The sequence below is a fragment of the Macaca nemestrina genome, chromosome 15 (genome assembly GCF_043159975.1).
Source record: "Macaca nemestrina isolate mMacNem1 chromosome 15, mMacNem.hap1, whole genome shotgun sequence".
NCBI classification, from domain to species: Eukaryota; Metazoa; Chordata; class Mammalia; order Primates; family Cercopithecidae; genus Macaca; species Macaca nemestrina.
In genome coordinates this window covers 50,377,082-50,389,393 of record NC_092139.1, presented here as the reverse complement: position 1 = coordinate 50,389,393, position 12,312 = coordinate 50,377,082, and the positions used below count along the sequence as shown (strand labels likewise).

Below are 12,312 nucleotides of genomic sequence, written 5' to 3'. Positions count from 1 at the left end.
AAAGCCACAGATCAAAATCAAAGCCCTGGGCCTGCTTGTAAGAGCGGAGGCTTGGAAAATCCACACAGCAAGAGCTTGGCCATGTTCCCCAGAGACACAGAAGGTTGTGGTTATTTCAAGGAATGAAAGGAACATCAGAAAGTTTAATAATAGGCATTTGAACTTTAGAATAGCTATCTTAAGTCAATGGAAGCTTTTGAGAAGTCCATCATTTGATAGTGTGTTTGCATGTGCGTGCACAGCCATGCATCTGTGAACTCCTGCCATTAACAAGACCTGCTCTATCCAAGATCAGCAATGCATAATTTTTCTTTACTCTTAACAGAAATATCATTCAAACTAGACATGGAAATATAAGAAAAGAGATGTGCTGACATCACACGGTTCCTTAAAAAAATTCACTTGCTCAGTTTGCTATTCGGACATACGAAAGCCTATCCAAAATTTATTACCCTTCATATTTTCGTCATAAAATTATTTATGGAGTGCCTGCAATTCTCAGGTGACTATGGTAAGGGCTGTGATTGAAACACATCTTTGCAACTTTAATATTCTGTTCAATTCAAACCAGGAATACAGCTTTGTGCTGGGCACCTGGGTGACCAACTGTCCCAGTTTGCCTGGAACTGTCCTGGCCTTGGTATTGAACATCTGTATCCCAGGAAATTTCTCAGTCTCAGGCTAACTGGGACAGTTGGTGACCCTACTGGACACTGAAGAAGTTGCCAAAGAAGGAAAATTTCCAGAATTTATGGAGCTCTGGAGAAATTTACTTGGAGAAAAGGAAATTCATATATTAAACTGTCAGTATGACAGTTTATATTCAAGAAAAAATATGATTAACATAAGCCTAGTCTATGTTTAACATGGAGTAATATTAAAAATAAATGCTATACAAGCGCTTATAGAAATAAGTGCTTCAAAGGAAAGAAATGTAAGTCTGTGTTAATGTTTGTGGAATTTTTCAAGTGTTGGGTCAAATATTTATTGTGAGACAAGCCTGGTGCTGAGCAGGGTGTATAACGTCAAACAAGGCATAACTAGCCTAGACTTTTAGTTTCTAGTCCCCACACCACTAATTGTCCCATTATCATGAGCAAATCAATGTCTCTGCATCTTTGTTTTCATATCTATAAAATGGGCATTACAATATCACCTGCCTTGTATACCCTCTAGGCATGTTGGAAGAATCCAATGAGATGAGAAGTATATATAAAAGCATTTTGAAAACTACAGAATACAGTACAAATATAAGGGCTTAGGTGACATTGTTACTTGCTGACGGACAAAAAACAAATCTACCGTGTGACTTCAGTGATCTAGAACTGTATTGGCCAATAATGACTATTCAAATCTAAATTTATTGAAGTTGAATAAAAATTTTAAAAGTTAGTTTCTCACTTACCCTAACCACATTCAAGAGCTCAAATACTATATGTGGCTGGTGGCTTCTGTGGTGGACAATGCAAAGAAAATTTCCATTACCACAGAAAGTTTCACTGGGCAGTGCCGGTCCAGATATAAGTGATTGACATTTTATATCTTGAATATGGTGATAATATGTCTTTGAAGTGGGAGTATTTCTAGATAAAAGCAGAAAAGTCATTAGGACTCTAAGCTGTCTAACGTTAACTCAAATTGTCGCGGTCATTACTGCTGCTCACCACATCTTCTAATTCTCCTTCTCTCCTGGGCACCTGTTAACACTGCACTTCTTAAAGCTCTTCTGGTTGATTGGGAACACATGGCCAATTATGGACAATGAGCTCTGAGCACAAATGATGTATGTCACCTGCATGTTGAGCACTTAATCATTGCTGGGAATCCCTCCAAAGCTTCATTCTTCTGTCGTTACTGGAAGCATCCCAGATAAAGGCTGTCAGTCAGCCTGAGTTCTGCAGGGAGAACTACACAGAAGCACAGTTTATTTCCCAACTGACCCCTGATGGACATGGAGAAAGAGCAAGAATTAACTTTTGTTGGTGGAAGCTATAGAAATTTAGGGGCTAAATTAAATTTAGAAATTTAGGCTATCTGTTATTTTGGCATAGGCTAGCCAATCCTGACTCATACATTAATCTTGAGGTAAGAACAAAAAGAGACATAATTAGCTAGGTCTACTAATCCTAGTTATTCTCTAGCTGTGGCCATTCACCAGACAAACACACTCATACAGATCCACATGTACATGTAATAAAAACAGAACAGAACAAAAAGGATACAGCACAACCCCACCTCCCCACATATGCATTCAAGCTGCTCTGCCTCACTTCCTTGCCAAGAGGAGATTCAACGCCATGTGTAATTCATTTATCACCGCCCAATTTTAGAATACAGTACAACATTCTCATTTTCTTCTGTGAGGCCCGAAATAGTACAGTTTCGTGAGGACTAAAATTGTTGTAACTGGAACCTGGATTTTCCAGAAAGAGGTTCATACACTTCTGGTCGTTGTCTCTCCAACTGTGAAATGGACGAAGCAAGGACAGCGTGAGCCATCTCACACATCGATGGAAGGTTTTTCCTTCCTAAAAGGAAGCACGGAATGTGGTGAGTTAATGAAAGAAAGTACTTAATTTTTGAAGAATGAAAGGAGATATATTGGTACAAATTACTCACGTTCTGCTGCCTAATCACAAAGCAAAGATTCTCTTTTAAAAACCCAGGCAGCAATTTCACTTTTGAAACACATTGAATATTATACTAAAGGGGTGCCATTGGGAAAACTTTGGGGAGAAACTGCAGACATCTTCTCTTTGTGTGTGAATACATGGAAGGGTCCCCATGGATGAGTATACAATACTGTGCCTGATGCTTTTACTAGTATTCGTCCACACTGCTTCACCCAGTGTCCACCCACTGCTCCCTCCTCACTTCCTCCTGCCACCCAATCCTGTAAAACAAAGCCTGTTTGTATGACTATTTGCTATTATAACAATGAAGTATTCACATGGAAAAATGAAAGAAATACATACGAAGTGCCTACTTTGAGTGCTACATGCAAGGCCTCTTCGCTTCACATTAGCTTTTGAACCTTCCTAAAAACCCCAAGAAGTAGCTCATATTATCTCCATTTTTCACATGAGAAAACCAAAGCTTAGAGATGTGGCATAACATGTGTGTAACAGACTCACCATTCACATTTTCCCATCTACCTACAAGCCAGGGGCTTCCTATGCCAAGTGCCTGTTACCCTCTGCCAGGGGCTTTTTCTGGCTTCAAAAGCAAGCCCAGCCCACACACAGAGCAGAGTAGAAAAGCCGGAAAGTAAAAGCACCTGGGTAGCTTACTACTATATGAAATAACACTGAGGCAGGGCCTCCCAGAGTTCCTCAGCAGGAGTGAACCCCAGTTGCCACAGGAGTGAACTGCTCATTAACAGATCTCTGTAGGCCTCCTTCCCTTCCTGTCTCACTTCCACACCCCCATACCAGTGCTGCTGCTGCTTCTTTTTTTTTTCTTGATAGAGTCTCACTCTGTCACCCAGGCTGGAGTGCAATGGCACGATCTCGGCTCACTGCAACTGCCACCTCCCAGGTTCAAGCGATTCTCCTGTCTCAGCCTTCCGAGTAGCTGGGATTACAGGCGCATGCAACCACTCTCGGCTAATTTTTGTATTTTTAGTAGAGATGGGGTTTCACCATGTTGGTTAGGCTGGTCTCAAACTCCTAACATTGTGATCTGCCTGCCTTGGCCTCCCAAAGTGCTGGGATTGCAGACATGAGCCACCGCATCTGGCCACCAGTGTTTCTTAGAATCACTTCCCAAGTAAATGACTTGCCTTCAAAACTTTTTCTATAAGTCTGCTTTAGAAAGAACCCAACATAAGACAATGCCCCAGTTTATGCAATTAACAAGTGCTAGAGCCAATATTCAAACTGGTCTGACTCTATACTTTCTATACCAATGATGAGAGAGAATGTTTCAGACAGTCTCTCGTCTCCACTCAGGGCCATTGTGGTGGACATTGAACAGGTCGCAGAAATAAAAGAAAATTAGGGTAGGAAGTCATTGTCTTCACTGAAGACCTCGTTGTGCTCCAACCGCTTTGAATTGATTCTTCCAATCTGCCTCAGAAAGACATCATGGCCCCGATCATAGGAGAAAGTGGGTACCATGGCAGACAGATATTCTTCCTGAAAATCCAAGAAGAGTTTGGAGAAAAGCTTTCTGAAAATCCAAAACATGACTCGTCTTGAGAGCTCAGAATGCAGCTCAGGTGGCCACATTTATAAAAAGCTAGGGTAGTTAAGGAGAAGAAATGCTACTCAGCTGTTATGGCTTTAATCACAGTTATACCATGGCCAGCAATGCCATCAACAGTGGCATCTCCATTTGTCTACTCTGGTCATGGGCCATGAACCCAATTACCCATGCTTGGAAACTCCCGGCAAGAATGAAGTTCCCTTATAAATCAATCACAGCAAGCCATTTCAGGAAGAAAGCATTACCCAAACTATTGAAGACTGATTACCTTTCACCATGGCTTTTACTGTTGATGCCTCACCCAATTTAATCTGATGTATCAGTTCTCATTTGGATGTTCCGATCTACATGTGGAGAATGTCACTGCTGTGACTGCCTGCACAAACAACACAACATCAGAAAATGAAAGTCGAAATCCGCGGAGAAGGGAGCATTGCCCGGCACAGCCTGGGAGCATGGTAGGCACTTAACAAATACACATAAAGAAAACTGAGTCATGGATTTCCTATGAATTGATAAGATGTGTGAATGAAGGCCAAGTGCTCTAGTTTTGAAAGAAGAGAGTTGAAGGGAAATGCTGGTAAAAAATAGCCAGAATTTCAGTTTACAGAAAAATAAGGCAAACAAATTGTCTGCTGCCTCAATATCCTTGAGACTTCTGGGCTTTTACAGTTACCCTTTTTTTAATATATTATTAATAAAAGATGGCTTGTGAAACTTGAAGAGGCTCCTTTAGGCCACAGATGGGACAATCTGAGCACTGTTACAGATAACTAGCCAAGCATGGCGGCATTCACTTATAATCACAGTTTCTCAGGAGGCTGAGGCAGGAGGATTGCTTGAGCCTGGGAGTTTAAGGCTGCCGAGAGCCCTGATCATGCCACTGCAATACAGCCTGTGTGACAGAGAGAGACCTTGTCTCAAAAAAAAAAAAAAAAAAGTAATAACTGCAAAAGGTTGAAATGTAACAAGTGGGTTAGGCGCAGTAGCTCACACCTGTAATGCCAACATTTTGGGAGGCCAAGGTGGGCGGATCACCTGAGGCCAGGAGTTCAAGACCAGCCTGGTCAACATGGCAAAACCCCATCTCCACTGAAAATACAAAAATTAGCTGAGCATGATGGCACATGCCTGTAATCCCAGCTTACTTGGGAGGCTGAGGCAAGAGAATCGTTTGAATCTGGGAGGCGGAGGTTATAGTGAGCCCAGATCGCACCACTGCACTCCAGCCTAGGCGATGGAGTGAGACTCTGTCTCAAAACAAAAAAAAGAAATGTAACAACTGCATTTAAATATCTGCATTCATAATAATTGAAAAAGAATTAATACATAAGTTTATAATAATTCCTGGGACTCCATTGGCGGATGCAAGTGAACCAATGCATCATTTTGAAAACTGGCAAATGAAAGGGAATGAGTCCATTTAAAAAGATATGAAAAAAATCCTGTGCCCCATTCTACGCACTAACAGAGATCCAGATCCTGGCCAGTTCCCTCTGAAAGGTGCTGGAGAGCCTTTCTTTTTACTGGAGTGCTCCCCCCTTCTGTGTGCTTTTCCTTCTCCACTCTTGCTACTCCACCCAGCTCCTCCTGGTGCCCACAGCGGTCATCTTCCTGCTACACGACTTCAGTCCAGGCTGGATACTTCAGGGCAAGCCTGCTTCTTCCTGTCCTCCAGGCACCACTGTCACAAGCCAGTTCCATTTGGAAGACTTTAACTGGACTCTTGGGGAAATGGTGGCAGAAGGAAATACAGAAAACAAAATTGAGTAACAGACGTCTCCGCGTGTAAGTTATTTGACAACACTCACTGCTTGGGGAAGTCCAGACATCTCCATATGGAAGTTATTTGACCACACTCACTCCTTGAGGAAGTCCTCTCACCTTCTGCACATTCTTGCTGCCACCACCCATATAGTTTGGGTCTCCCTTTCTCTAACCTTCATAGAAATACCCGCCAAACACCTCTTCCAACCCCAGCGTCTACTACCAAACTCTTCAAACTTTCTGAAGCTTTTGATTTTTTAAGGCAAACGGGTTAACCCTTCCTGGATTAAATCTCTTCCTACCCATATTATCCCCTGGAGAACTTGATTTATACAATAGAATATGACTGTTTAAGTTGCTTTTCTCAAACAAAAGAGACATTCCTCGCTAATTGGGATTCTGGTTTCTCGTTGGACCATCTGACTCAAACTCCAATCAGATTTTTTTTTCTAGTCTTTCCATTAAATTAAAAAATGTCTAAAAATTTTAAAGGTTTAAGTTCAAGTGCTCATTGGTGCTATTAATCAAAGATGTATTATGTATATATTTCAAACAAGCTCTATTAATCAGCCTGCCAATTATTTTTTATATTGTGTGGTCTATTTCCCCACAGGCACTAGCCAACCATCAGTTACTTTCCATCCAAAGTGCAGGTCTTTCAGCCGTATTCACTATAGTATTAGTCTATGACCTTCGAAAACATACTGTTGCTTTGTTTGGGGGAAAAATCTAATTACAGTAGTTAAATGAACTGGAATTAATTAAGTTGTGGATACTTGACATTTATAGCTAATTGGTCATATCCATCATAAAAAGAGAAATTGGGCCTTTTATCTCTCTGTTTTATCAACCATGCTGAAAATCAATAGTGTTTCCAGGAAGGGGGTGCCAAGGCTCCCAGCAGCCTGTTTGACCCAGAGGAAAACACAGGTCTTCATTAAATTATGGTTAGAAATTTCTTAGCTGGGGAAAGTCCTCAGGAAAGGAATCATGGGTTTCTGCATTTCCAGATAGAGACTTTAGAGATAGCTTAATTTGGGGTTCTCTGAACAGAAAACTCACTAATCCAAGTAAAGGGAGGCTTTCCACAGTGCTTACTGGGTGGGTCTCCTTTCATTCCTGAACAGCCCCTCACTTCCACTTCAGCATGTTGTGTCCAAGATAAGCAACTTCAGCCATAGCCAGGAGACAAGGTGCTAGGAGTCCCCGAGAGATTTGCTGAAACTCACAAGGCCCATAATTCTTCAGAGGGAATAATCTAAGAGGGAGTGAGTTCATAGTGTCATCGTGTATGTATTAGTTTGACAGAAATGGAAAGAAATATGAAAAGAAGAGGAACTTCTGTTTTATTTTTGTGACCCTATAAATAAGCTCTAAACTGCCTTCCAGGAAGCCTGGTGCACTTCATATTTCCATCAACCATGCATGAGACTATACTTTTCCCCAAAGTGATATCGATGTTTTCGCGCTTCCTTACAATTTTCCATGTGATGGGTGTAATGTCTTGTTGTTAACTGAATTTGCATCTCCCTGAGGATTTGGCGTATTTAGTATCTTTTCATATGTTTGTTGACCATTTGGCAGCATCCATTACAGTTCAAATTATATATTTTTGATGTAGCAGTTGCACTCCTGGAAATGTTTCCTATGGAAATAACATCATGATATGTGCAGACATATTTATAGTAGCATTGTTCATAGCTACAACTTGGACACAAAGTCAATATTCATTAAGAGAAATGGTTGGCTAAATTATGATACACCAATACTGTATTAGACAAGGTTCTCCAGAGAAACAGAACCAATAGGATGGATAGATAGATAGATAGATAGATAGATAGATAGATAGATAGATTGACAGAGATATTGTTTGGCTCTGTGACCCCACCTAAATCTTGTCTTGAATTATAATCCCCATGTGTCAAGGGAGAGACCTGGTGGGAGGTGATTTAATCATGGAAGCAGTTTCTCCATGCTGTTCTTGTGATAGTGAGGGAGGTCTCACATGATCTGATGGTTTCAAAGTGGCAATTTCCCTTCTCTCTCTCTCCCGCCCCCTTGTGAAGAAGGTGCCTGCTTCCCCTTTGCCTTCCACCATGATTGTGAGTTTCCTGAGACCTCCCCAGTCACGTGCAACTGTGAGTCAATTAAACCTTTTGTTTATAAATTACCCAGTCTCACGCAGTTCTTTAGAACAGTGTGAAAACAGACCCAGATAGATAGATAGATAGATAGATAGATAGATAGATAGATAGATAGATAGATAGATAGATAGATAGATAAATAGACTATAAGGAATTGGCTCAAGTAATTATGGAGGCTAAGAAGTTCCATGATCTGCTCTCTGCAAGCAGAAGACCCAGGAAATACAGTGGTGCAGCTCCAATCTGAGTCTGAAGACTTGAGAACCAGGAGAATTGAGAAGGTAAGTTCCAGTCCAAATATAAAGGCCTAGGATCAGCAGAGCTGAGGGTGTAAGTCCTAGTCCAAGGGCAAGAGAAGATCCATGTCCCACCTTAAAGACAGGCAGAAAGAGCAAATTCTCTCTTACTACTCCTTTTTCTTCTATTCAGGCCTCCAACAGGTTGGATGAGGCCTACTCAACATTGGAGAGAGCCATCTGCTTTACTGAGATTACCGATTCAAATGTTAATCTCATCCAGAAACACTCTCACAGACAAACCCAGAAAAATGTTTGACCATATATCTAGATCCTTGTGACCCAGTCAAGTTTACACATAAAATTAACTGTCATATATATCGTGACAGGTTATACAGACATAAAAAAGAACAAAGATTTCACTGTGGTGTTATTGAATGAGTTAGGTAAACAGCAGAAAATAGGTACACATGATCTCACTTTTGGAATGCAGTACCATCCTTGGGCCCAGCAGAGAGGATCCCTTGCCCTGGACCTTGTGCTTTAGAAGGCTCTGTTCTGGCCCTTTTCCAGGGATATCCCTCCTCAGAAAGTGGAAGTGTGCTGAGTTCAGGGGACATGATCATCCAGAGACCCCGTGCCTTCATTCAGGCTTCGGGACCCTGTAATTTCTTATCCAAACAGCTCTCAACCCATTTCCAAGGTCTGCACAGACCTCTTTCCTGGAGCCTCCCTCTCAAGGGTAACCGTGCTAGGTTACACACCCCTAGGCCCAAAGAGAGGCCACGGGCTGGCTTTTTGCACAGAATATGGATGGGGCTTGAACTTGTAGGCTGAAGTGTCCATACGTACGTGCACAAAGATGGAGTCAGTGCTAAGAAGAGAACGGGACAGACCATAAGCTGATGGCCTCCATTTGTATTCTTGCCCCAGTCCTGCACCTATGAAGGGCAGGCCACCCGCAGACATGATGCATGAGGCCACTGCAAAGACACTCTCAGCAAATATTGCCAGGAAGGTATTTAATGTAGCTGCCTAGGGGTGTCAGGTTCTGTACAAATGTATGGTTCTTTTTCTGTTCAGTTTTCAGGCAGAGGAGATTGTTCCCAGAAGGGGCTCGTTAGACCATTGCACATCGAGAAGATGCAGCCCCTCAAGCAGAACAATTGTCCCTCCAAAGAGACAGAGTGGCCAGCCTCTGCAGTTAGTCCTTCCTGGAGCTACAGGCACAACCCCGATATGGAAAATGAGCAACACAAACAACTTGCAGGACACACAAACTGTGAGACCAGAGCGTCGTGGAAAATGCTCAAGAAGTCCAGCTCAGTCCCAGAGCACATCTCTGACCACCCCCCTTCTCCCTGGTTAAGGACTGGAGATGTGTGTCAAGACCCAATGTAGGACTTTCTGTTTATTGATACGTAAGTTTGCCTAACGTAAGGCACAGATTTCTCACCCCAGACAACAAATCCATGTGTTAAGGAACGATTGCATGTGTGTTTATACATGGATATATGAATGAGGTGGTTCCTGAATGAATATAAGACTCAAGATATTGGCCAAGACTGGGAAAATCCAGACAAAGAATACCTCTTCCAGACTCAATTTTAATGAGCTCGTTCTCTGTCTGGATTTATTGTGTGTCACATGAAAACCTGTTAAAGTTCCATGGAAAAAGATGTCCTGAATATTTTATGCCGTATTCAAACGGTTCAGATATTTATTTCAGCTTACAGATGTTGAAACTATCTTAAATTGTCAAATGTTTTGTTGGAATGAATCTTTTACTTCAATAATTTTTCAAAGTTTTTTTTAAAGCCTGACTCAAAGCAAAAGTAAAACAGATAAAAGCTGAGCCGATTTATCTGAATTGGAGCTGGAGATTCCTATCTTCGCTCACTGGCTCCCCGTCTCCCATCACCCCTGGGAAGAAATATCTGGGAAGGGGGAGAAAGAGATATTGCCACTAAGTCTCTTTACTTCCTTGAGCTAAGCTTAAACATCACTGACCAAATTCCCCCTTTTTATTTTAGATAAAGAAACTGAGTACTTAAGAGGTTAACCCTTAGAAGAAAGTAAAGATTTATTATTATTCAGAGTATATAAAACACTTCCCACCTACCTTGTGTTGAAAGATGAGAGTCCCTTACTGCATTAACAAAGGGAAGGCAAGAACGGGACGTCTGGTCCACAAGATGACCTGTGCCATTGTCACCTTCACGCAGGTTAACTTAGAAGACCAAGGAGTTTTGTCTAAGCTGGTGGAAGCTACCAAGACCAATTACAACAACAAATATGATGAGATCCATCATCTCAGGGGAAGCAATGTCCCAGGCCCAAAATCCATGGCTCACATTGCCAAGCTGGAAATGGCAAAGGATACAGACTTGCCACTAAACTGAATTAAATGTACACTATTGAGTTTTCTGTACATAAAAATAGTTGTAAAATTCCTTCCAAAACAGTATATATAAGGATATATAAATATAATAATAGCAATAATGATCAGCACTTTATGGGCACTTACTATCCGCTAGGCACTGTGCTAAGCGTCTTACCTCCACCTCTATTACCTCACAAAGCTCTTTTAACAACCTTGTGAGATCAATATTTGTTTTCAGATGAGGAAACCGAGTCTTCAAGATCTAGCAGGGGGAACAGCATACACTTAGATCTATGAGCCCTGATACCAAGATCTTAACCTCTACCGTCTAGAGCAGTTTCTCAACTGTGGCATCACTGACTTTTGGGACCAGATTATTCTTGTTATGGGGGCTGTTCTGTGCATTGTAGGGGGTTTAGCAGCATCCCTGGCCTCTATCCATTAGATTTCAGTAACATCCTCTCAGCTATGATGATCAAAAATGTCTCCAAGCCAGGCGAAGTAACTCACACCTCTAATCCCAGCAACTTGGGAGTCTGATGTGGGAGGATTGCTTGAGCCCAGAAGTTTGAGATTAGCCTGGGCAATATAGTGAGACCCCATCTCTATGAAAAAATTGGTAATTATCCCAGTGATGGCATCACGGGTAGTCCCAGCTCCTCCAAAGCTGAGACTGGAGGATCACTGGAGCCTCAGGGTCTGCAGTGAGTTATGATTGCACCACTGCACTCCAGTCTGGGCTACAGAGTGAGGTCCTGTCTCTTAAAAAAAAATTATTTTAATTGAAAAAAATGTCTTCAGACATTGCCAAATGTCAACTGGAGAGCAAAATTGTCCCCATTTGGAAACACTGGTCAACAGATAGATGAAGTACTCATAAAATTTTTTATGGTGTGCTATCTCCACGTAGCTGTCCAAATGGACCCATCTCATGGACCAGCTAATGGAGGGCCCCATACAAGAGTCACTTTGGGAAATCATTGATGAAAGACATTTGTCTTGTTCACCAACTGAGTGATTTACTGACTATTGTCCCTCTTCACACAATCACTGTGGAGCCCCACAGGTACCCATCTAAATGTCCCATCCATAATCATTTCTTCTGACAAAATTATACCCAGTATGGGGAAGTTGCAGGTTATGGGAGCCTGGAGATGATTCCATGTGGGGGTCCATTGTAGGAAAAAGGAATACAAAACTTCTATGAATAAAAAATTAGGTGCAGGGCTTTGGAAGTGCTCATGTGAGTGAGGGGCCCCTAAACTTACATTTCATCTGTGCACACAGGCAAGGTCTTAGATTTCCACCTGTTTTACTCACATGCAGGAAACTTGACTCTGTTTGGTGTCATCACTTAGCATTCTTCTCCACTCGGGTAACATAACCATTTTCTCTTTTATCATGGCCTTGTGATAAAAGGGCAATGGGGGCTTCCTTGTCACGCCAAGGTTTACGTGATCTTGCCCGGAAATATGGTATCCAAATCACGGAAGGGCATTTTCTTGCTTAGTAGCTGTTTAATACAGCTCATGGAAAGTAAAAAGGAGTAAATATTTGAAAAATTGAATTCCGTTTC

The 12,312-nt window shown here is 41.8% G+C and overlaps 2 long non-coding RNA genes across 3 annotated transcripts; both read right to left on the bottom strand.

The window, feature by feature from the left end:
• Positions 1 to 1,818: 1,818 nt before the first annotated feature.
• LOC105486869 (uncharacterized) lies at positions 1,819 to 5,810 on the bottom strand. Of its 2 annotated transcripts, none has more exons than XR_011613543.1 (4): positions 5,672 to 5,810; positions 4,475 to 4,582; positions 2,236 to 2,528; positions 1,819 to 1,907 (listed from the first exon to the last, which is right to left on the bottom strand). It is a non-coding gene; the product is annotated as an uncharacterized lncRNA (long non-coding RNA). The 2 variants fall into 2 exon arrangements; XR_011613544.1 differs by having other exon boundaries at positions 1,832 to 1,907; positions 2,414 to 2,528.
• A 4-nt stretch (positions 5,811 to 5,814) lies between these two features.
• LOC139358514 (uncharacterized) lies at positions 5,815 to 10,607 on the bottom strand. The gene is made up of 3 exons (XR_011613545.1): positions 10,476 to 10,607; positions 7,451 to 7,618; positions 5,815 to 5,931 (listed from the first exon to the last, which is right to left on the bottom strand). It is a non-coding gene; the product is annotated as an uncharacterized lncRNA (long non-coding RNA).
• Positions 10,608 to 12,312: the final 1,705 nt, after the last annotated feature.